Genomic DNA, 16,922 nt, shown 5'->3' with positions numbered 1-16,922 from the left:
GGTGGTGACACAGGGCAAATCAGAAGACAAGCAGGTAGAAAAAAAATGAGTTGGGAAGGCAAGAAATGAAGGCTAAAGAAGATCATGAGGAACCAGGGAAAAGAGAAGAGGAAAAGAGATGTTGGGGACAGGAAGAAGCTCCTAAATGTCAGTGCCTATTGCAAATTTTCCCTGTTCAAGGGGAAACCCATCAGTTGGCCTCCTGTGGTGGTTACATAGCTGTAAGCAGGAGTTCCCTATAGTGCTGTTATACCTCATTGGAAATACACAGGTACTGTAAGGGCAGCAGAATTGAGACCATCCATCGTGTCAGGCTTGGTAAGAGAGGCAACACTGATTTGTGATCTTGGCTGTATCACTTGGAAGAGTATGGGAAATCCATTAATGTGTCTCTCCTGCCCACTTTGAGTTGCCTAGATGGTGGGACCCCCATTGCTTCCCCTGGAGAAACGACAGCCTTGCAGGGTTGGCGTCTGTTGGTCCCTCTAACCTTGATCACAGCAAGAGCTTGGACCAAGCCCCTTCATTCCCTTCTTGTAAAACTCTCAGAGGACCCACACTGAGATGGATGTAAAGAGGCAGCAAAAGGGAAACAGTTGTTCTCCAAAGGAAGGACTAGAGGGGTGTTGCTAACATGGCAATTCCTCAGGGCAGCATTTCCTGCTGCAACCTGCCATGCCAAGAGAGGCATGAAGCCACGTCTGACATCTCCAAAGGGTCTGTTAGCTTTCCCCATGCTCTTCCTTCTAAAATAAACAATCCAGGAAAAGGCAGGGGAGAGAGCAGAGAACTCAAGAGAAGCTGGGGAGGTATTTTAGGGGGGGTGGTGGGGGGACCCCCATCGTTTCTCTCTACTTGCCGTTAATAACCTAAATGAACAGTTTTGAGATTTCATAACACTAGCCACTTCCTAATTAGGACAAGCTTAAAAAGGACCACTTGGCATCCTTGTTGGTGAGAGCCATGTGCTACCTGCAGCAGGCCAACTCCAAAATGAAACTGATTTCTCTCTTACCTACATTCCGCATTCAAGCAGCTGCTCCTAACAGGTGCTTGCTCTCTTCCTAGCAGATGGCGACAAAAAAATGGGTTTGTTGGCAGGTTTTGCCACAAAGCAGCCTTCTTATCACACATATTGATGTGTATACAAACATACAGGCACGCTATCAGGCTTTCAGTTTAAAAAGTAATTCTCCTTCTGATAGAAGGTCACTCACGTGGGGTCTTAGCGAGCGCGGAATGTACTTCTCTCTTTTGTTGCCAGGGTCTAAAGGCATTTGTGACTTTAGCTGCCACATCAAAACCCTGGCAAACATTTGCCCATTAGTTCAGCTCTTCTGCTGTGTCTAAAGGGCTGTGTGGTAGGAGGAATATGTAATGTCAGGCTGCGTGCCTCTGTATTCATCGGTACGTCTTCAGGCGCTGGTGTTAGCTTAAATAACAGTGAACTAGAAAGTCAGGAGGTTTTAGATGGGGGAAAGCTTTTAAGGTGTTCTCCTTGCTGTTGTTGAGGGTAATATAATAGAAATGCAAAAAACAAATGATTTCTATCCTTAAAAACAACCGGTTGGAAATCTGCAGTGAAAGAAGAGGCATAGTGATGCTTCTGAACAAAGAAATACAACTGCAGTGTTTTATCACTGGGAAAAGCACCCAGGACTCTGTGTGCTGCAATGTGTTCAAAGCTGCCTTGGGGAAGTACACGGGGAGATCATTTGTTCTGTATTCATCACCCGAAGAGAGACAGCTGTCAAACAAACCCTTACATCCTGTTTTGTTCTTGGCCTGATAACTCGGATCCGATGGCCCAGATTTTGCCCAGTGAGGGCTGTAAATTGGACAAAACGGTGCAAGAGCAATGCCAGGTTCAGAGGGCTACAGCATCGCCCAGAAGACCTTTCCTACTTCTATTTCTTGTCGTGCAAGTAGCACCAGGAAGACCCCATGCTCGCTCTGTTTTGCTGTTCATTTCAAACAAACAGCCCGAGCCAAGACAACCAGATGAGGATGACATCTGGCTATCAAACCTCTGCCAAGTCGCTGCTGTTCCGTAGCTGGCAGGAAGACCATGTGCTGCAAATGCCAGGTTCTTGCTAAAATGTAAAGTGCATTCCCTGCATTTTCTTTGCTTCCTCTCCAGCCACAATCAGTTCAGTATTTTGTTTTACTGACAGCCAAATTCATATCTCATTTCCAGATGCATAAATCCTTTTCATTGATGCTCGGAGGCTTCTGTGACGAGCGGAATTTGACCCTGAAGTCCAAGATGGTCTCTAGTATTTTCCAACCTTACTGACAAATTAACTTGTTGACTGTGAATCTCATTCAAACATCCAAGCCCCTCCTGCGGGGTATGCTTCTGGTGAGGATTGCTAATCACATATATCGGAGCAGTTTGCATCTAAACTCTTCCAAGAAGGAGAAGGAAGAGCTTCGGAGGGCAATCCTCGCCATCAGTACAGGCTGGGAGATGATGTGATTGAGAGCTGCCCTGCAGAGAAGGACACAGGGGTGATGGTGGATGAGAAGCTTGACATGATCTGGCAGTGTGCACTTGCAGCCCAGAAGGCCAATCATACCCTGGGCTGCATCAAAAGGACCATGGCCAGCAGGTCTAGGAGAGGGGATTCTGCTCCTCTACTCCACTCTTGTGAGACCCAACCTAGAGTATTGTGTCCAGTTCTGGAATCCCCAGCATAAGAAGGACATGGACATGTTGGAACAGGTCCAGAGGAGGCCACAAAGATGATTTGAGGGCTGGAGCACCTCTGCTATGAAGCCAGGCTGAGAGAGTTAAGGTTGGTCAGCCTGGAGAAGAGAAGGCTCCAGGGAGATCTTATAGCACCTTCCAGTACCTGAAGGGGGGGGCTACAGGAAAGTTGGGGAGGGACTTTTTAGAAGGGCCTGGAGTGATAGGATAAAGGGGAATGACTTTAAATTGGAAGGGGGAAGATTTAGATTGGATATTAAGAAAACAATTCTTCACTATGAGGGTGGTGAGGCCCTGGCACAGGGTGCCCAGGGAGCTGGTGGCTGCCCCATCCCTGGAGGTGTTCAGGGCCAGGTTGGATGGAGCCTTGAGCAGCCTGGTCTAGTGAGAGGTGTCCCTGCCCATGGCAGGGAGATTTAAGGTCCTTTCCAACCCAAAGCATTCTGTGATTATATGATTCTATGATGAGCTAAAGAAGCTCTGGAAGTCTCCTTCACTGCTATTTTTTTCTATAAGCCTAAAGTGCATTTCTTTAATAAGAAATCACTACAGCTTGTGAAGAAAACACTGCTTGTGAAAGAAATCTGTTGCTAACCAAAGGTATGTGGATGGAGTTAACAAATACCTGTAGTATGTTGCTCTCTGTTGTGCTCAGAAGCAGCTTGGTCACAGCTATGCTGAGGAAGCTCACTCAGGGATGGTGTGTGTGAAGGAGCTAAGCTGTAAGGTTTGCCTGGCTTTCTTATGAAGGACTTTTTTGTTTTCACTCCTCCCTACATGCTGCTGTACTCTCAGCATCTCTGGCAGCTGCCAGAGGGCAAGAAATAACTACACTGGTTTTGTAGCTGATGTTCTGGCCAAGTGGATTTTTTCCTCTCTCCTGGTAAAATAGTTTTGCTGCAGGCACAAGGAACTAGTTTTCAAAGTGGTGGAAGGAAAGTAATTGTTTTAAATAAATAGGCACAGAGCTTGGGCTGTGGAAGTGAACTTGCTTCACAAAGGGCACAGGTTGTATTTCTACTTTTAGAGTTAGCATTCAAAGTTTGACTCCTTTGCTGCCTATCTGGAGATTTTAGGAGCATCATTGTGCTTTCAGTCTGTGGGCTTGTAAGCAGAAGCCATCTGCTTTCGAGGACACGCACGCATGAAGTGGCTATTAATGCCTGAGGAATAACTCAGATCTTTTAGGTTTTCTCTGGTGATCCAGCTTGCTATGAAAATGAAAAAACCAAAACCTTCACCAAGGAGTCTGGGGATGGATGGGGATTAGAGAAATTAGATTTGGTGACCGGTGATAGAACCTGAGGGAATGGCAGGGGAGGTTTAGGTTGGCTGTTAGGAAGAGGTTCTGTGCTGAGAGGGGGGTCGGGCACTGGCACAGGCTCCCCAGGGAAGGGGTCACAGCCCTGAGCTGGGCTGAGGTCAAGAAGCATCTGGATGATGCCCTCAGTGCCATCTCTGACTTGGCTGGGCCTCTCTGACATCAGTTGGTTTCAGCATTAAATAAGCAAAACTGGAAATTCTAAGGATTATACATCCTTTTTCAAAAGGTGTTTTCATCTGCTGGCTCTGGTGTAGGTCTCATATGCAGCAAATTCAAACCATAAAAAATGCTATATTTTATTTTTTTTAACTTCATCAAAAGTTACCCTCTACCTCTGCCATAGGAATAGGTTAGAATATTTTGAATTAAAATCAAATTTGATCAAAGCTTTGTCAAATATTGGGGGGGGACCTTTGCATTGAAAGGTGTGTGCAAGTGCTGTAACTAACTCAAATCATGTTTGATGCTATGGAACTGCTCAACGTGATATATCACTTGATATCTACCTGGATCTACCTGGTACATATCACTTGATATCTACCTGGATCTATGTATCTTTAGATTCTGTGCTTATCAGAGATCATAGTGCATCCTCCTGTAAAATAATCTGTTAACTCCTGGAACTATCATGGCAGTATGGTTTATTCATGTCTGCACAAAAAAATAAATTGCCTGATATTATCCCAGCACTTGAGAGCCAAACTTCTTGTTTTCAGAAAAGAAACTCCTGATTTGGGTTTCCAAAAGCATATGTACTATTATCATTAGTAAGAAGCTTACCCAACCTGAAAGCAAATGCTAAACGATCCAGATCTTAGTCTTATTAAGCTTGTGTGTTTTCTGCCACTTAAAAGCCTATCAAAAGCTAAAGATCTGGGTAAATGAGATTTTCTGGAAGGCAAGCTTTCAAGTTTACCTCCTTTCCTTTTTAAACAAGAAGGCGATGCCTCTATTTACATGCTGTTTCTGGAACTCAAACGGAGCGAGTACATCACTGCTGCAGCGTTTCATGGAACATCCTTTGTTTATTCACACTGTGCCACTTTTAAACTTCAGATGTAAACAACAAAGGCTTCTTTGTATTTCACACTATCTCATACTCACTACCTTCTGAAGTCCAAAGCCAAAACACTGTGGAATTTTACCCTCCTTACACTTTCTTCTGCTTGTCGGATACATTTTTCCAGCCTTTTCTATGTATAGTAGCTGGAAAACTACTTATCTTCTGATTAAACCATGCTCTGTTCATTTTCTCCTGACTTTTCAGGCCTTGGTATGGATGAAAATTGTATTCCCTGGTAACCATTCCAGATATAATTTTAGTAGTAATTATCCATACATTTGATAACAGAAACAGTTTGTCATTCTGAAGGACCCAAATTGCTTTAAAGTGCTCGACCTGTCTGTGATCTGTTACACAAATGAAAAATCCAGCAAATATTCCACAGAACTCAGCTGGTCAGACAGAAATGTCAGAAAGTCCCGGGCTGGAAATACAGCAGCTGTCAGACAGGGCATTTGGTAGATGACAGGGTGGCCATGAGCCAGCAGTGTGCCCTGGTGGCTCAGAGAGCCAGTGGGATCCTGGGGTGCATCCGGAGGAGTATAGCCAGCAGGTCAAAGGAGGGGATCCTCCCCCTCTGCCCTGCCCTGGTCAGGCCCCACCTGGAGTGTTGTGTCCAGAGCTGGGCTCCCTGAGATAAAAAAGCCAGGGATCTCCTGGAGAGAGTCCAAAGAAGGGCTACGAAGATGATTAAGGGCCTGGAGCATCTCCCCTATGAGGAAAGGCTGAATAAGCTGGGGCTGTTCAGTCTTGAGAAGAGAAGACTAAGGGGGGATCTAATTAATGTCTATAAGTATCTTTAGTATGGGATGCAGGGGGAATTGGCCAGCCCCTTTTCAGTGTCTGTGAAGACAGGACAAGGGGCAATGGCTGCAAGTTGGAGCATAGGAAGTTCTGCACCAACATGTGGAAGAACTTTTACCCAGTGAGGGTGAGGGAGCCCTGGGACAGGCTGCCCAGGGGGTGTGGAGTCTCCTTCTCTGGAGAGATTCCAGCCCCGTCTGGACGCCGCCCTGTGTGCCCTGTCCTAGGGACCCTGCTTTGGCAGGGGGTTGGACCTGATGAGCTCTGGAGGTCCCTTCCAACCCCTATGATTCTGTGATTCTGTAGTGTAGTGTAATGGTGAGTCTGTTCTGTCGGTGACACTGATTGTGGAATGATCTCTCCCTGTCTTTATCTCGACTCCTGAGCCTCTCAATATCTATTTTCTCCCCTGCCCAGCTGAAGAGGGGAGTGACAGAGCGGCTTTGGTGGGTGTCTGGCCTCCAGCCATGGTCAAACCACCACAGAGCAGAGAAAGAGATTGGGTTTGTTTTGCTGAAAATCACCAGGACAGTCAGAGGTGAGCTGAGTGAGAGTCCTGCTGCTCTAGAAAGTAATCTCAGGTCTTTCACCACAAACTATCTTCTAAAGAGGGTGGCCAGCACAATGCAAATCATCTCTCAGCTTTTGGGGGATGAGATGGTTTAGCATTACATGCTCATGGTCATGACAGGCTGAATAGAAAAACAGAGCTTGTTGTAAGAGGCAAAATACGTGGCAGACATGGCAAGTTACCCAGCAATTTTCATTATAATGATCTTCTTTCAGGTATTCCAGCATACTCATTTTTATCATTTCAGAGGTAAACATTCATGCTTGTTCTCTGCCTGAAAGTTTTTCCCTCCAATCACACCAGAAGTGTTTTCTGGATTTTTCAGGATAAGGAGAAGAGAAATTGTTTACTTGTCTTAAAAATCCATATGTTTTCCTGAGAAATTGTCGTGTGTTGTGGAAGGAAAACTTGATATAAATCCAGTGTTGACTCCAGTCAGAAAAATAAAATTGTGGCAATGTAGCAGTAGAGCTGAACTAAACCTTCTACATTATATATGTGAAATGAACATTTTTACTTCTACACTGCAACTCAACTCCCCTGAATGAAAAATAATTGGAGTGAGTTCCATTTGTTGCAGATAAATTTGGGGTTGGACCCAATGATCTTCTGAGGCTCCTTCCAACCCCTCCAATTCTGTGACTCTGTGAAAGGATACATGCACAAGGGGGTACCTTGCATTGAACAGGTTAGTCTGTACTTTGCAGTGAAATGTGGTTCAGAGATAAGTGAGCTAATGGAAGTGGTAACATCTTGTCTACACAGTATTTTATATGTGGAATGTTTCCTTCTGCTTGGAAGTGACATGGATCTACCTGATCATACCATTACACTGCTTTTGGACCTGAGTTGGCTTCTCAGAGTCATTCCACACCACGTGAACATACCAGCTCTGGTCTGCAGTGGTTTGGAAGATTCTGCTTCACTGCTGTGTGTGGGGGTTGTTGTCAATGGCCCCGTCTCAGTTTGGACCTGACCGTTTTTCATTTCAGGAATAGGAGAGTAATGGATGAGTGATTAGTGAGGAACAGTCTGCTTGTCTCAAACCACGGAATAGATTTTAGTTTTAGATCACTGAAAGTCAGAACAGGGCGTAGCTTTTCTTGGCCATCATAAATTATCCATGCAGGATGTACAGTAAAAGGCTGTTTGGCTGCGTTAAAATTGGCTAGACAAACAGAATTTCCATCTCTCTCAATGGCTCCTTCAACACCTAATTAGTTCCCAGATGCTAGTTGAGCAAGATGTCTTTTATCTTTGCTAATGTTTTCTTCCTATACCTCCTAAAATGCCCCCTGGTGCAATTCTTCACCTTCATCTTTCTTCCCTCAAGAGAAACCAGGATGGGTGTTCAGGAAGCTCTAGTCTGAAGGTCAAGCTTGTAAAGACTGTGGGTCAAGTTGATCCTGTTACGCCAGTCAGTTTGTGGAGCAAAAGCTTTGAACCCAGAATTTGATTAGATCCTGGAGAGCAGGATGCAACTTCTTTTCTATGCATAGATCATATCCTTCATCATAGGATCAGTATCCAACAGGAAAAAATAGAATTGCAGATGTTTCTGGGTTGGTTTTTTTCCCACTGTCAGCTCCATTTAATATAATTTAGGACAAATTCAGTGTTCCTCTTTTCCCGTGGCTGGAAGGTACAGAGAAGTCTGTATAAATCCACCATTTCAGCTATCATAGCTGGTTGTTGTGGGCAATGAGGAAGTACACTCAGATGTAAAACAGTAGGAAATATCAAACTGCACTCCTGATCCTTCCTAGACCCTCTGAGCAGAACCGCTTGGGGCTTCAGATATGTTAAATAGCTAGGCTATCGGCCAACTGTGATTTACCTTGGCAGGTCTGATTTATATCCAAGCCCAGCAATTCTTTCCCCTCTGGCAGGAATGAGTGACCAAACAGCCTCCTTCAAGCTAAGTATTTAAGAGAAAAGCATTTCAGAGGAAGCAGATCTTCAAACCAATGGACCAGACTCTATATATATATATACACATGCAGCTTTCCCCTAAGGCTCATGAAACTGTCTCTCTAGCTGGGTTGGGTTTGTTCGATTCAGATGACGTCCTCTGTTGGGGGGGGTGGGGGTTGTCAATTGGCAAAAGCTCTGGAAAAGTCAGTTCTGCAGTTTGGCAGATGCAAATCAACATTCTTCAGCTTCGACTTTGCACAGCTATCTTTTAAGTTTCTATTGTATTTCCCTCTTATCTGCAATTTCCCCTGTGCTGCACTGGAAGAAAACACTTGTATGACAATTCCAGCAGGCCCATGTAACAGCATTTCTCCTCTTTCACCAGGTTATGCACAGTCCCTGTAGGATGTTTATGTCTTCAGATTTATAATGTGGTCGCATTGGTTTCTATCACAAGGCAGCTTGGCTTCCACCACAGCAAAGACCAAAGAAAATTGCAAAGTCAGTGGGTGTCACTATTTCTGATCTGAGATGTGTTTCGCCATTTCTGCTCTGTGATCCACGTGCCCACACTATGAAGGATACACAATTTATACCGACATAGTTTGATCATTCCTGGTTTCAATCTCGTCCAATTCCTGATAGACACGCTGCAAACTGAGTTCTGAGACTAGATAGCTTCCCTGCAAGGATATTAATAACAGTTAGAAATCCTATAGCACTCCAAACCCCTTTGTGAGCATTAGCTAATTATATAGCACTCCAAAGCCCTGTGCAAAATATTAGCTAATCAATTCTAGCAGCATCTATCAATATCATTGAATCCACTGAGCAGAGAAGCAACTGGAGACAGGAGAATGGATATCTGGTCCCAGGCATTGCCACTGCCCAATGATGTAGCTGGGGTTAGACTTCAGCACTTGCCAGCCACTGCTCCCACATTTTCCTTGGCAGGATCCTTCCTCTCCTCTGGCTTGTTGTGGATAAACACATGATTTCCAAAAAGAGGTCACCTACATTGGATGTGAATGCAGATTTTACCAGCCAGGCATGATTTCAACCCATCCCAGGGCATTGGAGAGGTCACAGGCATCAATTAGCTTGGAAAAGCCAACATCAATAAGTGACATAGAGAAGACTGGACCCAGCATGGCAAACTGAATTTTAATATTCACTGGAATAGCAGTTGAGTGTTTACCAGTGAGGTGCTCCAGCCAGCTGAAGGCAGCACAAAGGAAACAATCTAAAATAATGCATCACTGAGATATGATGCAGCGGAGCAGGCTGCCTTGCAGAGCAGCAGAGGTATATCCACATGACACTTAGCAAATGAAGGAGAAAATAAAGCATTCTTTCTGAATTGCACATTACTGAGGCCTCGTGCTACTCATTCTGTTAGTTCCTCTGGACCAAAGTTAGTTACTCTGGGCTGAGCGAATTTCTGCTCCCAAGCCTGCCAGGAACTAATCCACAAACTTGGCAAGTCAGTTAATTTGTTTTTCAGTTAAAAATATCCCAGTAATCATGTGCCTAGGATGGATGCATACTCGCATCCTACAATCCTGCAGAGGATTGAGTCTGTATGACCAATTCCTGCAGGCCTTCTCCTGTGGTAGTGTAGGTCCTTTAATTCTTGGTGCTTTTAGAAACAGAGCTGAATTTCAGTATTGCTGCTGACATGAAATTTTGAGGAGCCAATATAATCAAGGGGTAGCTCTGGAGATTTTAAATAAGCATTCATAGAATCATAGAGTGCTTTGGGTTTGAAGTGATCTCTAAGATATCTAGTCCCACCCCCTGCCATGGGCAGGGACACCCTCACTAGCCCAGGCTGCCCAAAGCCCCATCCAACCTGGCTTTAAACACCTCCAGGGATGGGGCTTCCACAGCCTCACTGGGCACCCTGTGCCAGGGCCTCCCCACCCTCAGAGTACAGAATTCCTTCCTCACATCTAACCTACCCCTGCCCTCTGTCAGCTTGAAGCCATCGCCCCTTGGCCTGTCCCTGCTCTCCCTGGTGACCAGCCCCTCTCCCAATTCCTGTAGGACCCTTTGAAGGATTGGTAGGCCACAATTAGGCCTCCCCAGAGCTTTCTCTTCTCCAGGCTGAACAAACCCAACTCTCTCAGCCTGTCTTCATAGCAGAGCTTCTCCAGCCCCCTGATCATCTTCATGGCCTCCTCTGGCCTCACTCCAACAGCTCCATGTCCTTCCTGTGCTGAGGAGCCCAGAGCTGGATGCAGCACTGCAGGAGTACTTCCCTTCTTGGAGCCCTCAGCATTGCCAGAGTACTTGCCTTCCAGTTTTACATCAAGCATGAACGATGGCACAGAAGCAAAAGCTGTCATAGATGTCAAGATATGCTGCAGTGTTTTCAACAGCAGTGACTTTAAAGGGGCCATTAGAAATACAGTAGCTTCATGTAACTTTCTGAGACATGAGACAAGCTGGGTGCTGCAGCGGCCTGACTACATGCTCTAAGCTTGCTTTTAAAGCCTGCATTGAATCAAACACAGGATGATTCTATTTTTATTAAAAGCCACAAAATGCTTGAAACCAATTAATACTCTGCTGCTTTCCTAATGCCTCTGCTCAGAAAATTAAATGGTTTCATTTAACAAAACCAATTTTAAAGCTTTTTTGTGTGTGTGTCAAATTTATAAGTGTGCTCAAGCCCTTCTCTAAACTTCCATCAGAGATGTATTTCTAGCACAACATATCGAAATGTCAGTGGCTTCCACTCTGTTCCTTCAAGTATTTGGAGGTACAGGAGAATCGTGCTTTTCTGGCACGGTTCATTCCTTCTAAAGGCACTTTACAAGTATTATCTGCTCCCATCTGAATATAAACAAGGAGCCAAACACCTTGAATATGTCGTTGCCATGCTGTAATGTCAAATGATTAAATATTTTGACATACTTTGGCTCAATATAATCAGCTGGCTACAAAAAGCTGAAGCAGCAATTACTGTCAGTTCAGAGGGCAGTAGCACATCAAAGTGCAGAAGTATCACGCCTTAAATGCAGGTGGAAAACAACCTTCTGTGGTTACACTGGTTTGGTTCATTCCTTGGCAGTCTATCATATAATCTCCCCCCATTGAGGACAGAATTTCATGTCACCTAGCATAACTACATGTATTGCTGCCAGTGGAGCAGATCGATTTTTGCGAGCATGAAGGATCTTCTGTGACCCAGTGACCCAGCACGTGGCCTTCAAGTTAAAAAGTGAGAATGCCTGTAAGATGATACCATGTCCCTAAATCACTAGGACATCCCTGAACATCTTTCTAAGTGAACCTGCATGCCATGGGATCACAGAATCACAGAGTCGTAGGGGTTGGAAGGGACCTCCAGAGATCATCAGGTCCAACCCCCTGCCAAAGCAGGGTCCCTAGGACAGGGCGCACAGGTCGACATCCAGACAGGGCTGGAATCTCTCCAGAGAAGGAGACTCCACACCCCATGGGCAGCCTGTCCCAGGGCTCCCTCATCCTCACTGGGAAGAAGTTCTTCCCCACATTGGGGGGGGGAACTCCCTGTGCTCCAACTTGAGGCCATCGCCCCTTGTCCTGTCCCCACAGCCCATTGAAAAGGGACTGCCCATTTCGCCCTGCATCCCACACTTGAGATATTTATAAACATTAATAAGGTCCCCTCTTAACCTTCTTTTCTTAAGGCTGAACAGCCCCAGTTATTTCAGCCTATCCTCATAGGGGAGATGCACCAGTCCTTTAAGCATCTCAGTAGCATCCTCTGGACTCTTTCCAGGAGATGCCTGTCTTTTTTATCCCAGGAAGCCCAGAACTGGATCCCCTCACTGCATTGGAGATGGGACTGGTAGCACTGGGTTAGGTGGCAAACAGTTGGATAACCAACTGGTATGGTTCAAATGGGGAAAAAAAACAGGGTTTGATTTGCTGTGATTCATTGTCCTTCCAAGTCTGTGAGTCAAAAAATAGGTCTTTGTTGAAAGTGATGTTTGTGCCTGTTGTGAGTCCTACACATGCAGTGTTCACTGGCTATTTAATGGCCCAGTACCTGTGATGCAAGAGCTTTGGACACTGCTTTGGTGCGCAGAGTCTTGGTGTCACCAGGAGAATTGCTTCTTGCCAGTATGTGCTGCACAAATAGATGCAATAATAGATGCCACTATAATTCCTGCAGCTCACTAGTTCACTAATAACTTCTCCTTGGGATGGTTGAGCATTTTAAGAATCAGTTCTGGAGAAAAAGCATCTTTAAAGCCTGGGCTGTCCATGAAGGACTTGCCACAGGTAATACCATAGAATCACAGAATCTTTAAGGTTGGAAAAGACCTGTAAGAGCACCAAGTCCAACCATCATGATTGTGTTCACAGCTGAGGAATTTGGGAGTTTCCCACACCAAGTCATGGTTACACCTTTGAGGAGCTGTCTCAAAGGCCAAGCTACAGCAAAAGGGGTTCAGAGCAAATCTCTGAAATGAACAATTGGCAGGTCAGGGTAACCAGGTGGTGGTTGGCTTGAGGTATGAAAAAATCTTAAGTTAGAGATTTCTCTCACGCTAGCATCACGGGTAAGCTTCTGTTTAAATCAACCCTGCTACTGGAGGAATAAAAAGCAGGCTGCTTCTGTGCTTAAGGTATCTCCAGGATGATCCAGCAGAATTACAGACAAGCTAGGTCTGATGTTTAATGCTGCAGATTGCTGGAGTTATCAGAAGTTAGCAGACACACACATAGAATACAGCATTTTAGAGAAGTGTTGATGTGAATTCAGCAGAGGAAACTTGTGTCTTGCACACATAGTACAGTTTGTTTGAGCAGAGCTGGTGGATAAAAGGGAGCCAGGCGCTGTGGAAGAAGAGGAAAGTTTCTCTTCTGATTGAACAACTCATTATATATACAGGGAACAAAAGATACAAATAAGCAGGCAGTTTTGGCAGTGAAGGGAGATTACCAATTACCTGTCTTGAGAACCTGTGCAGTTCAATATACTCATAAAAGAGTTGGGAAAGGGAGACAGACGATAGTGACGTGCCAAAATCTGCTGATGGTATAGAGTTATTCCAGGTAAGCAAAAGTAGACTTGACTACAGAAAGTTGCAGAAGAATCTGACAATATCAAATGTCTGGGCAATAAAATAGCTGCTGAAATTCCATGTCGATAAAAGTCAAGTGGAGACACAATGATAGGGTTTAAATTAGCCCGCGAAAGAGGTCCTGGCGTCATTGCAGATGGTTCTTTGAAAACGTCTGCTCAGTGCTCAGCAGAGGTCAGAAAGGCAAGTGGAATGCTAAGAATTGCTGGGAAAGAGATGGAGAATAAAAGAGAAAATGTAAGTACAGCACTGAATAAACCCGTGAATAGAGTGCAATTCCAGTCACCCCCATCTCAATGCAGCAGTAAAATAGAACTAGAAAAGATGCAGGAAAGGGCAAGAAGGCTGACCTGAGTTATGAAGTGGGGAGTCTAAGCCTGTGAAGCTAGCTGAAGAAATGAATGAGCAGGATTAAGGCAGAGGTGTAAAATCAAGATTGCTGTGGAGAGAGGGAATAAGGAATTATTCCACTGCAGCAGAGGATGTAATGACATGGCCAGGCAATAAATTTAAAGCAAACAACAGGTAAAAACTTTCACAGGTTATAATAAATTAGGAAACTTGACAAATAAAGTCTTTTACGTGCTTGAAGTACATATTGTTTTAAAAAGTAGTAGTGCTGATGTTCCTGGGGCTACGTCCAGCATTTATCCCCATGTACTGAGTTGTACATGGCTCCTCTGTCCTATACAGCTGGGTGAGATTTGGTTTCTGGTTTGGTTTGCCCTGTTGCCAGTAGAACTTGCCAGGTTTTTCTGGATGGCGTTATAATTTGTTAAAGGATCACTGTGATCTTCTAGTGTGAGCTCTCCTGTGACAAAAGCCACAGAAGTCCCTGGAATAAATTAATGAATTGATTCTCTTTGAATTACAGTGGAGTATTTTGGGAAAAAAAAAAAAGACATCCAGCTTTACCTTAAAACTTTGTTGGAGAGGGTTCAGAGGAGGAAAACAAAGATGATTAGAGGGCTGGAGCACATCCCCTACGAAGAGGGGCTGAGGGAGCTGGGCTGGTTCAGCCTGGAGAAGAGAAGGCTGCAGGGGGACCTCATCGCAGCCTTCCTGTCTCTGAAGGGAGCAGAGAAACAGGAGGGGAATTGACTTTTTAAAAGGGTAGATAATGGCAGGACAAGGGGGAATGAATTAAAGGAAGGAAGGTTTAAATTAGATATTAAGGGGAAGTGCTTTGCAGGGAGAGTGGTGAGGGGCTGGAACAGGCTGCCCAGTGAGGTGGTGGATGTCCCATCCCTGGAGGTGTTCAAGGCCAGGTTGGTTGGGGCCCTGGGGTTGGAACTCTATGATCCTTGGGGTCCCTTCCAACCCGTATGATTCTATGATTCTAACTTTGCTGCACCAACTAAAGGGTCCCAAGGGTTAATTGCACTCTCCCTAATTTGGTTCTTCCCATCTCTGCATGAGAGGCTGCAGAAGCCCTTTTGGCTGCAGGATGGTAATGGGAAATCACGTCGGAGGGCTCAGGAATTTTGAGACAGCCAGGACTAAAAAAGTCTGCTAGAACAGGATTATCATCAAATTATATCTGCCTCAGTGGCAGGAAATCAATCAACAGTGGGCTGATTTACACCTGCTGGAGCCAGCACATCATGAACTTCATCATCTTTCCCAGTGATGTTTTTATCTTCGCATCGACACAGTCAGTGCGAGGAAAATATTTTCCCATTTAAAATCAAAACATTCAAGGTAGTGTTTGGCAGAGTGTCGGAGCCTGGGGTTCCTGCTGCTTCTGACAACAGTGCTGGTATCTTTTGCTAATGACCAAAGTGCAATATAATGAGTTGTCTTGGGCTTCTGCTTTATTCAGCGTGCGGGGTTTTAATAGACTGTTAGCGATTCGGAAAGGGATAAATGATGTTTATGCCCTCTTGTGGTATGTTATTGAACAGAATGGATTTTCTAACTGACAAAATTAGGCCAATGATGGAAAAGTCCCAGGTAAAAATCTGTAATGAATACTGTTTTGCACAGTTAAAAAAAAATATATCCATCCCCCCAGCAGCATCCTCATGACTCACTTGGGGAGGGGGAATCCAATTTTACATGCCTTTACAGCAGCAAGTAAATGACTAATGCCCACGATGACAGAGTTTGTGCCATCTTTCTGGAATGAAGATAATTTAAAAAGTGCTTTTCTTTGCTAGGGAGGTTAGAAAAATAAGTGAAATACCTCTATCTAAAAGCAGTTGTGTTGCCACCTTTGTGTGAGTTGTCGCCGACGTGTTGCGTTACATACCTTCAGATTTTTGTATGGGTTTTGCACATTTTGACAGGTAAATAATCTGATTCCCTGTTCCAAAGATGCAAAATGCTGTTTGGTGATTTTTACCTGGAGAAATAAGGCCAGATTCCTGTTAAATTTGGCCTGTTATCCCGCTGTGTTCAAATACAGTGGATTAACTAGTTGACGTCTTCCTAACCTGGGCTAGTAATTCAGATGTAGGATTGGGAACCCAGGGGCTCCCCACACAGGTCAATCACGGATTTTGCATCAATCTTATTACTTCACTCCTGACTGAAAGCTGAATACAGTAAAATGGATTCTCCAGACAGTGACATTACAAGAATAAATCAGATTAATGCTCTATAAAGTCCAGCAACTGACGTCAGACTGTGGTCAGTACTTAGCTGTGCTGGGCAGGATCTAGGAAACCCTGCTGTAGGAAGCATTATTTCCATTACATGTCTCCTTTCTCTCTGTCCAGCCACCACGTGTCTAGAAGCCTACTGGTAAGAGGAAAGGAATAATTTCATTTCCACATCCATGATGAGCACAACCACAATAGTGGGTTTAAATGAAAGTATTGGTCTTGATTGGGCTAGGCATTAGGAGAAGCTTTCTGACAGGGTGGTAAATGTAGGAATGGCCTCCTTGAGGAAACTGGAGGATCTCCATCTCCAAAGATCTTCCAGAAACTGTTAAATGAATGTTTGGTGGGAATAAGGTGGCTATCATTTGTTGTATTGTGATGAAGGAAGTTGGACTTGACTTACAACAGGTCTGCCAGCTCTGCTCTTGTGATTCTGTGGGATCATGTACTCCTTTTTTTGGTGGTTTATTTATCACTATGATGAGAGAACACGTATTTGGCTGGTAATCTTAAATGCTAACTGCTCGTTCTTTACAGCTGATCTTACTGCCAAGTCTGGCTGATAGCAATGCAATTGTATCTACATCCAGTACTTTACAAGTATACTTTGCAACAGTAGTCTGACAGCAATTAAAGTGCTTATTAGGTTATCATGGACTTCAGTGAGTACAAGTTATGTCCCAACTGAGATAAGAATTTGCTCCAAAATATTGGTGCTTGCTGGTTTCCTTAGAAAAAGAAAATTCAGTAGGAAAAATGTCATGGCAATTCATGTTAAAAAGAAGGTATCTCAGAAACTTTTCAAGAGCTTCAAATTCAGTTAGGGGATATCAGAAAAAAAATAAAGTC

General features: G+C 44.4%; 1 protein-coding gene across 1 annotated transcript in view; it reads left to right on the top strand.

Annotated features, from left to right (window-relative positions):
- The window catches only part of MSRA (methionine sulfoxide reductase A), a gene marked incomplete at its 5' end in the record, with an annotated part of 332,571 nt that overhangs the window by 314,130 nt on the left and 1,519 nt on the right, over positions 1-16,922 (top strand). The window lies entirely within an intron of this gene.

Source organism: Gallinula chloropus, assembly GCF_964237585.1.
Source record: "Gallinula chloropus genome assembly, chromosome: 3".
Taxonomy (NCBI): Eukaryota; Metazoa; Chordata; class Aves; order Gruiformes; family Rallidae; genus Gallinula; species Gallinula chloropus.
This window is presented reverse-complemented; position numbering and strand designations above follow the sequence as displayed.